Source organism: Alosa pseudoharengus, unplaced genomic scaffold, assembly GCF_046254945.1.
Source record: "Alosa pseudoharengus isolate Yale_2024_CS ecotype anadromous, Long Island Sound unplaced genomic scaffold, YU_APseudo_1.1 YU_APseudo_1.1_scf_6, whole genome shotgun sequence".
NCBI lineage: Eukaryota > Metazoa > Chordata > Actinopteri > Clupeiformes > Clupeidae > Alosa > Alosa pseudoharengus.
In genome coordinates, this window is record NW_027468848.1 from 38246978 (window position 1) to 38256732 (window position 9755).

At 45.3% G+C, this 9755-nt stretch overlaps 28 non-coding genes across 28 annotated transcripts; all 28 read left to right on the top strand.

The window, feature by feature from the left end:
• Positions 1 to 28: 28 nt before the first annotated feature.
• Positions 29 to 101, top strand: trnat-ugu (transfer RNA threonine (anticodon UGU)). The gene has a single exon. It is a non-coding gene; the product is annotated as a tRNA-Thr (tRNA).
• A 368-nt stretch (positions 102 to 469) lies between these two features.
• trnat-cgu (transfer RNA threonine (anticodon CGU)) lies at positions 470 to 544 on the top strand. The gene has a single exon. It is a non-coding gene; the product is annotated as a tRNA-Thr (tRNA).
• A 211-nt stretch (positions 545 to 755) lies between these two features.
• On the top strand, positions 756 to 828 carry trnat-ugu (transfer RNA threonine (anticodon UGU)). Its single transcript has one exon. It is a non-coding gene; the product is annotated as a tRNA-Thr (tRNA).
• Positions 829 to 1148: 320 nt separating this feature from the next.
• On the top strand, positions 1149 to 1221 carry trnat-cgu (transfer RNA threonine (anticodon CGU)). The gene has a single exon. It is a non-coding gene; the product is annotated as a tRNA-Thr (tRNA).
• A 220-nt stretch (positions 1222 to 1441) lies between these two features.
• On the top strand, positions 1442 to 1514 carry trnat-ugu (transfer RNA threonine (anticodon UGU)). Its single transcript has one exon. It is a non-coding gene; the product is annotated as a tRNA-Thr (tRNA).
• A 368-nt stretch (positions 1515 to 1882) lies between these two features.
• trnat-cgu (transfer RNA threonine (anticodon CGU)) lies at positions 1883 to 1957 on the top strand. Its single transcript has one exon. It is a non-coding gene; the product is annotated as a tRNA-Thr (tRNA).
• A 220-nt stretch (positions 1958 to 2177) lies between these two features.
• trnat-ugu (transfer RNA threonine (anticodon UGU)) lies at positions 2178 to 2250 on the top strand. Its single transcript has one exon. It is a non-coding gene; the product is annotated as a tRNA-Thr (tRNA).
• Positions 2251 to 2570: 320 nt separating this feature from the next.
• Positions 2571 to 2643, top strand: trnat-cgu (transfer RNA threonine (anticodon CGU)). The gene has a single exon. It is a non-coding gene; the product is annotated as a tRNA-Thr (tRNA).
• Positions 2644 to 2863: 220 nt separating this feature from the next.
• Positions 2864 to 2936, top strand: trnat-ugu (transfer RNA threonine (anticodon UGU)). The gene has a single exon. It is a non-coding gene; the product is annotated as a tRNA-Thr (tRNA).
• A 368-nt stretch (positions 2937 to 3304) lies between these two features.
• On the top strand, positions 3305 to 3379 carry trnat-cgu (transfer RNA threonine (anticodon CGU)). The gene has a single exon. It is a non-coding gene; the product is annotated as a tRNA-Thr (tRNA).
• A 211-nt stretch (positions 3380 to 3590) lies between these two features.
• trnat-ugu (transfer RNA threonine (anticodon UGU)) lies at positions 3591 to 3663 on the top strand. Its single transcript has one exon. It is a non-coding gene; the product is annotated as a tRNA-Thr (tRNA).
• Positions 3664 to 3983: 320 nt separating this feature from the next.
• On the top strand, positions 3984 to 4056 carry trnaa-cgc (transfer RNA alanine (anticodon CGC)). The gene has a single exon. It is a non-coding gene; the product is annotated as a tRNA-Ala (tRNA).
• A 220-nt stretch (positions 4057 to 4276) lies between these two features.
• Positions 4277 to 4349, top strand: trnat-ugu (transfer RNA threonine (anticodon UGU)). The gene has a single exon. It is a non-coding gene; the product is annotated as a tRNA-Thr (tRNA).
• Positions 4350 to 4717: 368 nt separating this feature from the next.
• trnat-cgu (transfer RNA threonine (anticodon CGU)) lies at positions 4718 to 4792 on the top strand. The gene has a single exon. It is a non-coding gene; the product is annotated as a tRNA-Thr (tRNA).
• A 211-nt stretch (positions 4793 to 5003) lies between these two features.
• trnat-ugu (transfer RNA threonine (anticodon UGU)) lies at positions 5004 to 5076 on the top strand. The gene has a single exon. It is a non-coding gene; the product is annotated as a tRNA-Thr (tRNA).
• Positions 5077 to 5396: 320 nt separating this feature from the next.
• On the top strand, positions 5397 to 5469 carry trnaa-cgc (transfer RNA alanine (anticodon CGC)). Its single transcript has one exon. It is a non-coding gene; the product is annotated as a tRNA-Ala (tRNA).
• Positions 5470 to 5689: 220 nt separating this feature from the next.
• trnat-ugu (transfer RNA threonine (anticodon UGU)) lies at positions 5690 to 5762 on the top strand. Its single transcript has one exon. It is a non-coding gene; the product is annotated as a tRNA-Thr (tRNA).
• A 368-nt stretch (positions 5763 to 6130) lies between these two features.
• trnat-cgu (transfer RNA threonine (anticodon CGU)) lies at positions 6131 to 6205 on the top strand. Its single transcript has one exon. It is a non-coding gene; the product is annotated as a tRNA-Thr (tRNA).
• A 211-nt stretch (positions 6206 to 6416) lies between these two features.
• Positions 6417 to 6489, top strand: trnat-ugu (transfer RNA threonine (anticodon UGU)). The gene has a single exon. It is a non-coding gene; the product is annotated as a tRNA-Thr (tRNA).
• Positions 6490 to 6809: 320 nt separating this feature from the next.
• On the top strand, positions 6810 to 6882 carry trnaa-cgc (transfer RNA alanine (anticodon CGC)). Its single transcript has one exon. It is a non-coding gene; the product is annotated as a tRNA-Ala (tRNA).
• Positions 6883 to 7102: 220 nt separating this feature from the next.
• trnat-ugu (transfer RNA threonine (anticodon UGU)) lies at positions 7103 to 7175 on the top strand. Its single transcript has one exon. It is a non-coding gene; the product is annotated as a tRNA-Thr (tRNA).
• A 368-nt stretch (positions 7176 to 7543) lies between these two features.
• On the top strand, positions 7544 to 7618 carry trnat-cgu (transfer RNA threonine (anticodon CGU)). The gene has a single exon. It is a non-coding gene; the product is annotated as a tRNA-Thr (tRNA).
• Positions 7619 to 7829: 211 nt separating this feature from the next.
• On the top strand, positions 7830 to 7902 carry trnat-ugu (transfer RNA threonine (anticodon UGU)). The gene has a single exon. It is a non-coding gene; the product is annotated as a tRNA-Thr (tRNA).
• Positions 7903 to 8222: 320 nt separating this feature from the next.
• On the top strand, positions 8223 to 8295 carry trnaa-cgc (transfer RNA alanine (anticodon CGC)). The gene has a single exon. It is a non-coding gene; the product is annotated as a tRNA-Ala (tRNA).
• Positions 8296 to 8515: 220 nt separating this feature from the next.
• On the top strand, positions 8516 to 8588 carry trnat-ugu (transfer RNA threonine (anticodon UGU)). Its single transcript has one exon. It is a non-coding gene; the product is annotated as a tRNA-Thr (tRNA).
• A 368-nt stretch (positions 8589 to 8956) lies between these two features.
• trnat-cgu (transfer RNA threonine (anticodon CGU)) lies at positions 8957 to 9031 on the top strand. Its single transcript has one exon. It is a non-coding gene; the product is annotated as a tRNA-Thr (tRNA).
• A 211-nt stretch (positions 9032 to 9242) lies between these two features.
• On the top strand, positions 9243 to 9315 carry trnat-ugu (transfer RNA threonine (anticodon UGU)). The gene has a single exon. It is a non-coding gene; the product is annotated as a tRNA-Thr (tRNA).
• Positions 9316 to 9635: 320 nt separating this feature from the next.
• On the top strand, positions 9636 to 9708 carry trnaa-cgc (transfer RNA alanine (anticodon CGC)). Its single transcript has one exon. It is a non-coding gene; the product is annotated as a tRNA-Ala (tRNA).
• The last annotated feature ends 47 nt before the right edge of the window (positions 9709 to 9755 follow it).

Consider the following 9755-nt stretch of genomic DNA (forward strand, 5'->3'; position numbering starts at 1 on the left):
TTTTCTGACCCAAAATCTGCAACAGTGTGGCTTCACAGCTCAGTGGTCAGAGCACTGGTCTTGTAAACCAGGGGTCGTGAGTTCAATCCTCACTGGAGCCTAGACCTGACGTAACAGTTTTACAGCAAAGGTGAAATGAGCAACTTTGCCTGGATAGTCTACCGTTAACCACCTTCTATAGACAAAAATACTGGTTACTTCAAGTGTACCAGTGGTGTGTCTTGAGTCAACCAGCCTTCAGCAAATGTGAAATCTCTGCTTTTGTTCAAGTGAATTGCACCTTAGCTAGAAAGTCAAAGCAAATTTAGGAAGAAAAATACATGGATTATTGATGGCGCTTTGGTGCGTGTGGACAGCTCCTAGGAATTTATTTTCCCCATCAGTTTGTCTTTGTATCATGAAATAGGGACAGGATTATCGTACAGGAAACATTTGAGGAGCAAACGCTGAATACTTTTGCGTGCACGAGGGCTCCATAGCTCAGTGGCAAGAGCACTGGTCTCGTAAACCAGGGGTCGTGAGTTCAAGCCTCGCGCAGGAGCCTTTCTGCAGGTCCGTGGTGCCATAGCATTATTTGTTCTCCTTTGGCTGTGACGTAAAACTTCTGTGTAAAGGTCGGCAAAACACGCATCTGAAAATCTTCTTCCGTTTACTGCTCTAATCGATCTGTCCTGCTTTTCGATGCAGCCGCCATATCCAGTAGCCACATGAAACGTGGTACACCAGATTTCTTGACCCTAATTCTTTAGTTTTGTGGCTTCATAGCTCAGTGGATAGAGCACTGGTCTTGTAAACCAGGGATAGTGAGTTCAATCCTCACTGGAGTCTGATTTCTGCGGAACATTTTTACAGCTAAGGTAACCACTTTTCCTGGGTCGTCTGCTGTTGACAGCCTTCTTTTGACAAGAGTGGTTACTTCAAGGGTTGCCATAAAGTGTGCGTTCGTTAAAGTGACCTGCACATTAGCGAGAAAGTCACAGCAAATTCAGCACAAAAAATACATGGTTTGTTGATGGAGCATTGGTGCGTGGACAGCTGCTAGGATTTTATTTTTCCCGTCAGTTTCTCTTTGTATCATGAAATAGGGACAGAATTATCATACAGGCAACATTTGAGGAGCAAACGCTGACTACTCTTTCATGCACCAGGGCTCTATAGCTCAGTGGTAAGAGCACTGGTCTCGTAAACCAGGGGTCGCGAGTTCAATCCTCGCTGGAGCCTGTTTCAGGACCGTGGCACAGAGATTGACTTACCTTTATTTTGTCTTCTTTGTCTGTGACGTAAAGGTTCTGTGGTAAAGGTCGACAAAACACCCATCTCAAAATGTACCCGCGTTCACTGGGCTCACCGATCAGACCTGCTTTTGTACACAGCGGCCATACCATGGAGCGACATGAAATGTGGCACACCAGATTTCCTGACCCAAAATCTGCAACAGTGTGGCTTCATAGCTCAGTGGTCAGAGCACTGGTCTTGTAAACCAGGGGTCGTGAGTTCAATCCTCACTGGAGCCTAGACCTGACGTAACAGTTTTACAGCAAAGGTGAAATGAGCAACTTTGCCTGGATAGTCTACCGTTAACCACCTTCTATAGACAAAAATACTGGTTACTTCAAGTGTTCCAGTGGTGTGTCTTGAGTCAACCAGCCTTCAGCAAATGTGAAATCTCTGCTTTTGTTCAAGTGAATTGCACCTTAGCTAGAAAGTCAAAGCAAATTTAGGAAGAAAAATACATGGATTGTTGATGGCGCTTTGGTGCGTGTGGACAGCTCCTAGGAATTTATTTTCCCCATCAGTTTGTCTTTGTATCATGAAATAGGGACAGGATTATCGTACAGGAAACATTTGAGGAGCAAACGATGAATACTTTTGCATGCACGAGGGCTCCATACCTCAGTGGCAAGAGCACTGGTCTCGTAAACCAGGGGTCGCGAGTTCAAGCCTCGCGCAGGAGCCTTTCTGCAGGTCCGTGGCACAGTCACTGCCATAGCATTATTTGTTCTCCTTTGGCTGTGACGTAAAACTTCTGTGTAAAGCTCGGCAAAACACGCATCTGAAAATCTTCTTCCGTTTACTGCCTTAATCGATCTGTCCTGCTTTTCGATGCAGCCGCCATATCCAGTAGCCACATGAAACGTGGTACACCAGATTTCTTGACCCTCATTCTTTAGTTTTGTGGCTTCATAGCTCAGTGGATAGAGCACTGGTCTTGTAAACCAGGGATAGTGAGTTCAATCCTCACTGGAGTCTGATTTCTGCGGAACATTTTTACAGCTAAGGTAACCACTTTTCCTGGGTCGTCTGCTGTTGACAGCCTTCTTTTGACAAGAGTGGTTACTTCAAGGGTTGCCATAAAGTGTGCGTTCGTTAAAGTGACCTGCACATTAGCGAGAAAGTCACAGCAAATTCAGCACAAAAAATACATGGTTTGTTGATGGAGCATTGGTGCGTGGACAGCTGCTAGGATTTTATTTTTCCCGTCAGTTTCTCTTTGTATCATGAAATAGGGACAGAATTATCATACAGGCAACATTTGAGGAGCAAACGCTGACTACTCTTTCATGCACCAGGGCTCTATAGCTCAGTGGTAAGAGCACTGGTCTCGTAAACCAGGGGTCGCGAGTTCATTCCTCGCTGGAGCCTGTTTCAGGACCGTGGCACAGAGATTGACTTACCTTTTTTTTTTCTTCTTTGTCTGTGACGTAAAGGTTCTGTGGTAAAGGTCGACAAAACACACATCTCAAAATGTACCCGCGTTCACTGGGCTCACCGATCAGACCTGCTTTTGTACACAGCGGCCATACCATGGAGCGACATGAAATGTGGCACACCAGATTTTCTGACCCAAAATCTGCAACAGTGTGGCTTCATAGCTCAGTGGTCAGAGCACTGGTCTTGTAAACCAGGGGTCGTGAGTTCAATCCTCACTGGAGCCTAGACCTGACTTAACAGTTTTACAGCAAAGGTGAAATGAGCAACTTTGCCTGGATAGTCTACCGTTAACCACCTTCTATAGACAAAAATACTGGTTACTTCAAGTGTTCCAGTGGTGTGTCTTGAGTCAACCAGCCTTCAGCAAATGTGAAATCTCTGCTTTTGTTCAAGTGAATTGCACCTTAGCTAGAAAGTCAAAGCAAATTTAGGAAGAAAAATACATGGATTGTTGATGGCGCTTTGGTGCGTGTGGACAGCTCCTAGGAATTTATTTTCCCCATCAGTTTGTCTTTGTATCATGAAATAGGGACAGGATTATCGTACAGGAAACATTTGAGGAGCAAACGCTGAATACTTTTGCGTGCACGAGGGCTCCATAGCTCAGTGGCAAGAGCACTGGTTTCGTAAATCAGGGGTCGCGAGTTCAAGCCTCGCGCAGGAGCCTTTCTGCAGGTCCGTGGTGCCATAGCATTATTTGTTCTCCTTTGGCTGTGACGTAAAACTTCTGTGTAAAGGTCGGCAAAACACGCATCTGAAAATCTTCTTCCGTTTACTGCTCTAATCGATCTGTCCTGCTTTTCGATGCAGCCGCCATATCCAGTAGCCACATGAAACGTGGTACACCAGATTTCTTGACCCTAATTCTTTAGTTTTGTGGCTTCATAGCTCAGTGGATAGAGCACTGGTCTTGTAAACCAGGGATAGTGAGTTCAATCCTCACTGGACTCTGATTTCTGCGGAACATTTTTACAGCTAAGGTAACCACTTTTCCTGGGTCGTCTGCTGTTGACAGCCTTCTTTTGACAAGAGTGGTTACTTCAAGGGTTGCCATAAAGTGTGCGTTCGTTAAAGTGACCTGCACATTAGCGAGAAAGTCACAGCAAATTCAGCACAAAAAATACATGGTTTGTTGATGGAGCATTGGTGCGTGGACAGCTGCTAGGATTTTATTTTTCCCGTCAGTTTCTCTTTGTATCATGAAATAGGGACAGAATTATCATACAGGCAACATTTGAGGAGCAAACGCTGACTACTCTTTCATGCACCAGTGCTCTATAGCTCAGTGGTAAGAGCACTGGTCTCGCCAACCAGGGGTCGCGAGTTCAATCCTCGCTGGAGCCTGTTTCAGGACCCTGGCACAGAGAATGACTTACCTTTATTTTTTCTTCTTTGTCTGTGACGTAAAGGTTCTGTGGTAAAGGTCGACAAAACACACATCTCAAAATGTACCCGCGTTCACTGGGCTCACCGATCAGACCTGCTTTTGTACACAGCGGCCATACCATGGAGCGACATGAAATGTGGCACACCAGATTTTCTGACCCAAAATCTGCAACAGTGTGGCTTCATAGCTCAGTGGTCAGAGCACTGGTCTTGTAAACCAGGGGTCGTGAGTTCAATCCTCACTGGAGCCTAGACCTGACGTAACAGTTTTACAGCAAAGGTGAAATGAGCAACTTTGCCTGGATAGTCTACCGTTAACCACCTTCTATAGACAAAAATACTGGTTACTTCAAGTGTACCAGTGGTGTGTCTTGAGTCAACCAGCCTTCAGCAAATGTGAAATCTCTGCTTTTGTTCAAGTGAATTGCACCTTAGCTAGAAAGTCAAAGCAAATTTAGGAAGAAAAATACATGGATTGTTGATGGCGCTTTGGTGCGTGTGGACAGCTCCTAGGAATTTATTTTCCCCATCAGTTTGTCTTTGTATCATGAAATAGGGACAGGATTATCGTACAGGAAACATTTGAGGAGCAAACGCTGAATACTTTTGCGTGCACGAGGGCTCCATAGCTCAGTGGCAAGAGCACTGGTTTCGTAAATCAGGGGTCGCGAGTTCAAGCCTCGCGCAGGAGCCTTTCTGCAGGTCCGTGGTGCCATAGCATTATTTGTTCTCCTTTGGCTGTGACGTAAAACTTCTGTGTAAAGGTCGGCAAAACACGCATCTGAAAATCTTCTTCCGTTTACTGCTCTAATCGATCTGTCCTGCTTTTCGATGCAGCCGCCATATCCAGTAGCCACATGAAACGTGGTACACCAGATTTCTTGACCCTAATTCTTTAGTTTTGTGGCTTCATAGCTCAGTGGATAGAGCACTGGTCTTGTAAACCAGGGATAGTGAGTTCAATCCTCACTGGACTCTGATTTCTGCGGAACATTTTTACAGCTAAGGTAACCACTTTTCCTGGGTCGTCTGCTGTTGACAGCCTTCTTTTGACAAGAGTGGTTACTTCAAGGGTTGCCATAAAGTGTGCGTTCGTTAAAGTGACCTGCACATTAGCGAGAAAGTCACAGCAAATTCAGCACAAAAAATACATGGTTTGTTGATGGAGCATTGGTGCGTGGACAGCTGCTAGGATTTTATTTTTCCCGTCAGTTTCTCTTTGTATCATGAAATAGGGACAGAATTATCATACAGGCAACATTTGAGGAGCAAACGCTGACTACTCTTTCATGCACCAGTGCTCTATAGCTCAGTGGTAAGAGCACTGGTCTCGCAAACCAGGGGTCGCGAGTTCAATCCTCGCTCGAGCCTGTTTCAGGACCCTGGCACAGAGAATGACTTACCTTTATTTTTTCTTCTTTGTCTGTGACGTAAAGGTTCTGTGGTAAAGGTCGACAAAACACACATCTCAAAATGTACCCGCGTTCACTGGGCTCACCGATCAGACCTGCTTTTGTACACAGCGGCCATACCATGGAGCGACATGAAATGTGGCACACCAGATTTTCTGACCCAAAATCTGCAACAGTGTGGCTTCATAGCTCAGTGGTCAGAGCACTGGTCTTGTAAACCAGGGGTCGTGAGTTCAATCCTCACTGGAGCCTAGACCTGACGTAACAGTTTTACAGCAAAGGTGAAATGAGCAACTTTGCCTGGATAGTCTACCGTTAACCACCTTCTATAGACAAAAATACTGGTTACTTCAAGTGTACCAGTGGTGTGTCTTGAGTCAACCAGCCTTCAGCAAATGTGAAATCTCTGCTTTTGTTCAAGTGAATTGCACCTTAGCTAGAAAGTCAAAGCAAATTTAGGAAGAAAAATACATGGATTGTTGATGGCGCTTTGGTGCGTGTGGACAGCTCCTAGGAATTTATTTTCCCCATCAGTTTGTCTTTGTATCATGAAATAGGGACAGGATTATCGTACAGGAAACATTTGAGGAGCAAACGCTGAATACTTTTGCGTGCACGAGGGCTCCATAGCTCAGTGGCAAGAGCACTGGTCTCGTAAACCAGGGGTCGCGAGTTCAAGCCTCGCGCAGGAGCCTTTCTGCAGGTCCGTGGTGCCATAGCATTATTTGTTCTCCTTTGGCTGTGACGTAAAACTTCTGTGTAAAGGTCGGCAAAACACGCATCTGAAAATCTTCTTCCGTTTACTGCTCTAATCGATCTGTCCTGCTTTTCGATGCAGCCGCCATATCCACTAGCCACATGAAACGTGGTACACCAGATTTCTTGACCCTAATTCTTTAGTTTTGTGGCTTCATAGCTCAGTGGATAGAGCACTGGTCTTGTAAACCAGGGATAGTGAGTTCAATCCTCACTGGACTCTGATTTCTGCGGAACATTTTTACAGCTAAGGTAACCACTTTTCCTGGGTCGTCTGCTGTTGACAGCCTTCTTTTGACAAGAGTGGTTACTTCAAGGGTTGCCATAAAGTGTGCGTTCGTTAAAGTGACCTGCACATTAGCGAGAAAGTCACAGCAAATTCAGCACAAAAAATACATGGTTTGTTGATGGAGCATTGGTGCGTGGACAGCTGCTAGGATTTTATTTTTCCCGTCAGTTTCTCTTTGTATCATGAAATAGGGACAGAATTATCATACAGGCAACATTTGAGGAGCAAACGCTGACTACTCTTTCATGCACCAGTGCTCTATAGCTCAGTGGTAAGAGCACTGGTCTCGCAAACCAGGGGTCGCGAGTTCAATCCTCGCTCGAGCCTGTTTCAGGACCCTGGCACAGAGAATGACTTACCTTTATTTTTTCTTCTTTGTCTGTGACGTAAAGGTTCTGTGGTAAAGGTCGACAAAACACACATCTCAAAATGTACCCGCGTTCACTGGGCTCACCGATCAGACCTGCTTTTGTACACAGCGGCCATACCATGGAGCGACATGAAATGTGGCACACCAGATTTTCTGACCCAAAATCTGCAACAGTGTGGCTTCATAGCTCAGTGGTCAGAGCACTGGTCTTGTAAACCAGGGGTCGTGAGTTCAATCCTCACTGGAGCCTAGACCTGACGTAACAGTTTTACAGCAAAGGTGAAATGAGCAACTTTGCCTGGATAGTCTACCGTTAACCACCTTCTATAGACAAAAATACTGGTTACTTCAAGTGTACCAGTGGTGTGTCTTGAGTCAACCAGCCTTCAGCAAATGTGAAATCTCTGCTTTTGTTCAAGTGAATTGCACCTTAGCTAGAAAGTCAAAGCAAATTTAGGAAGAAAAATACATGGATTGTTGATGGCGCTTTGGTGCGTGTGGACAGCTCCTAGGAATTTATTTTCCCCATCAGTTTGTCTTTGTATCATGAAATAGGGACAGGATTATCGTACAGGAAACATTTGAGGAGCAAACGCTGAATACTTTTGCGTGCACGAGGGCTCCATAGCTCAGTGGCAAGAGCACTGGTCTCGTAAACCAGGGGTCGCGAGTTCAAGCCTCGCGCAGGAGCCTTTCTGCAGGTCCGTGGTGCCATAGCATTATTTGTTCTCCTTTGGCTGTGACGTAAAACTTCTGTGTAAAGGTCGGCAAAACACGCATCTGAAAATCTTCTTCCGTTTACTGCTCTAATCGATCTGTCCTGCTTTTCGATGCAGCCGCCATATCCAGTAGCCACATGAAACGTGGTACACCAGATTTCTTGACCCTAATTCTTTAGTTTTGTGGCTTCATAGCTCAGTGGATAGAGCACTGGTCTTGTAAACCAGGGATAGTGAGTTCAATCCTCACTGGACTCTGATTTCTGCGGAACATTTTTACAGCTAAGGTAACCACTTTTCCTGGGTCGTCTGCTGTTGACAGCCTTCTTTTGACAAGAGTGGTTACTTCAAGGGTTGCCATAAAGTGTGCGTTCGTTAAAGTGACCTGCACATTAGCGAGAAAGTCACAGCAAATTCAGCACAAAAAATACATGGTTTGTTGATGGAGCATTGGTGCGTGGACAGCTGCTAGGATTTTATTTTTCCCGTCAGTTTCTCTTTGTATCATGAAATAGGGACAGAATTATCATACAGGCAACATTTGAGGAGCAAACGCTGACTACTCTTTCATGCACCAGTGCTCTATAGCTCAGTGGTAAGAGCACTGGTCTCGCCAACCAGGGGTCGCGAGTTCAATCCTCGCTGGAGCCTGTTTCAGGACCCTGGCACAGAGAATGACTTACCTTTATTTTTTCTTCTTTGTCTGTGACGTAAAGGTTCTGTGGTAAAGGTCGACAAAACACACATCTCAAAATGTACCCGCGTTCACTGGGCTCACCGATCAGACCTGCTTTTGTACACAGCGGCCATACCATGGAGCGACATGAAATGTGGCACACCAGATTTTCTGACCCAAAATCTGCAACAGTGTGGCTTCATAGCTCAGTGGTCAGAGCACTGGTCTTGTAAACCAGGGGTCGTGAGTTCAATCCTCACTGGAGCCTAGACCTGACGTAACAGTTTTACAGCAAAGGTGAAATGAGCAACTTTGCCTGGATAGTCTACCGTTAACCACCTTCTATAGACAAAAATACTGGTTACTTCAAGTGTACCAGTGGTGTGTCTTGAGTCAACCAGCCTTCAGCAAATGTGAAATCTCTGCTTTTGTTCAAGTGAATTGCACCTTAGCTAGAAAGTCAAAGCAAATTTAGGAAGAAAAATACATGGATTGTTGATGGCGCTTTGGTGCGTGTGGACAGCTCCTAGGAATTTATTTTCCCCATCAGTTTGTCTTTGTATCATGAAATAGGGACAGGATTATCGTACAGGAAACATTTGAGGAGCAAACGCTGAATACTTTTGCGTGCACGAGGGCTCCATAGCTCAGTGGCAAGAGCACTGGTTTCGTAAATCAGGGGTCGCGAGTTCAAGCCTCGCGCAGGAGCCTTTCTGCAGGTCCGTGGTGCCATAGCATTATTTGTTCTCCTTTGGCTGTGACGTAAAACTTCTGTGTAAAGGTCGGCAAAACACGCATCTGAAAATCTTCTTCCGTTTACTGCTCTAATCGATCTGTCCTGCTTTTCGATGCAGCCGCCATATCCAGTAGCCACATGAAACGTGGTACACCAGATTTCTTGACCCTAATTCTTTAGTTTTGTGGCTTCATAGCTCAGTGGATAGAGCACTGGTCTTGTAAACCAGGGATAGTGAGTTCAATCCTCACTGGACTCTGATTTCTGCGGAACATTTTTACAGCTAAGGTAACCACTTTTCCTGGGTCGTCTGCTGTTGACAGCCTTCTTTTGACAAGAGTGGTTACTTCAAGGGTTGCCATAAAGTGTGCGTTCGTTAAAGTGACCTGCACATTAGCGAGAAAGTCACAGCAAATTCAGCACAAAAAATACATGGTTTGTTGATGGAGCATTGGTGCGTGGACAGCTGCTAGGATTTTATTTTTCCCGTCAGTTTCTCTTTGTATCATGAAATAGGGACAGAATTATCATACAGGCAACATTTGAGGAGCAAACGCTGACTACTCTTTCATGCACCAGTGCTCTATAGCTCAGTGGTAAGAGCACTGGTCTCGCAAACCAGGGGTCGCGAGTTCAATCCTCGCTCGAGCCTTTTTCAGGACCCTGGCACAGAGAATGACTTACCTTTATTTTTTCTTC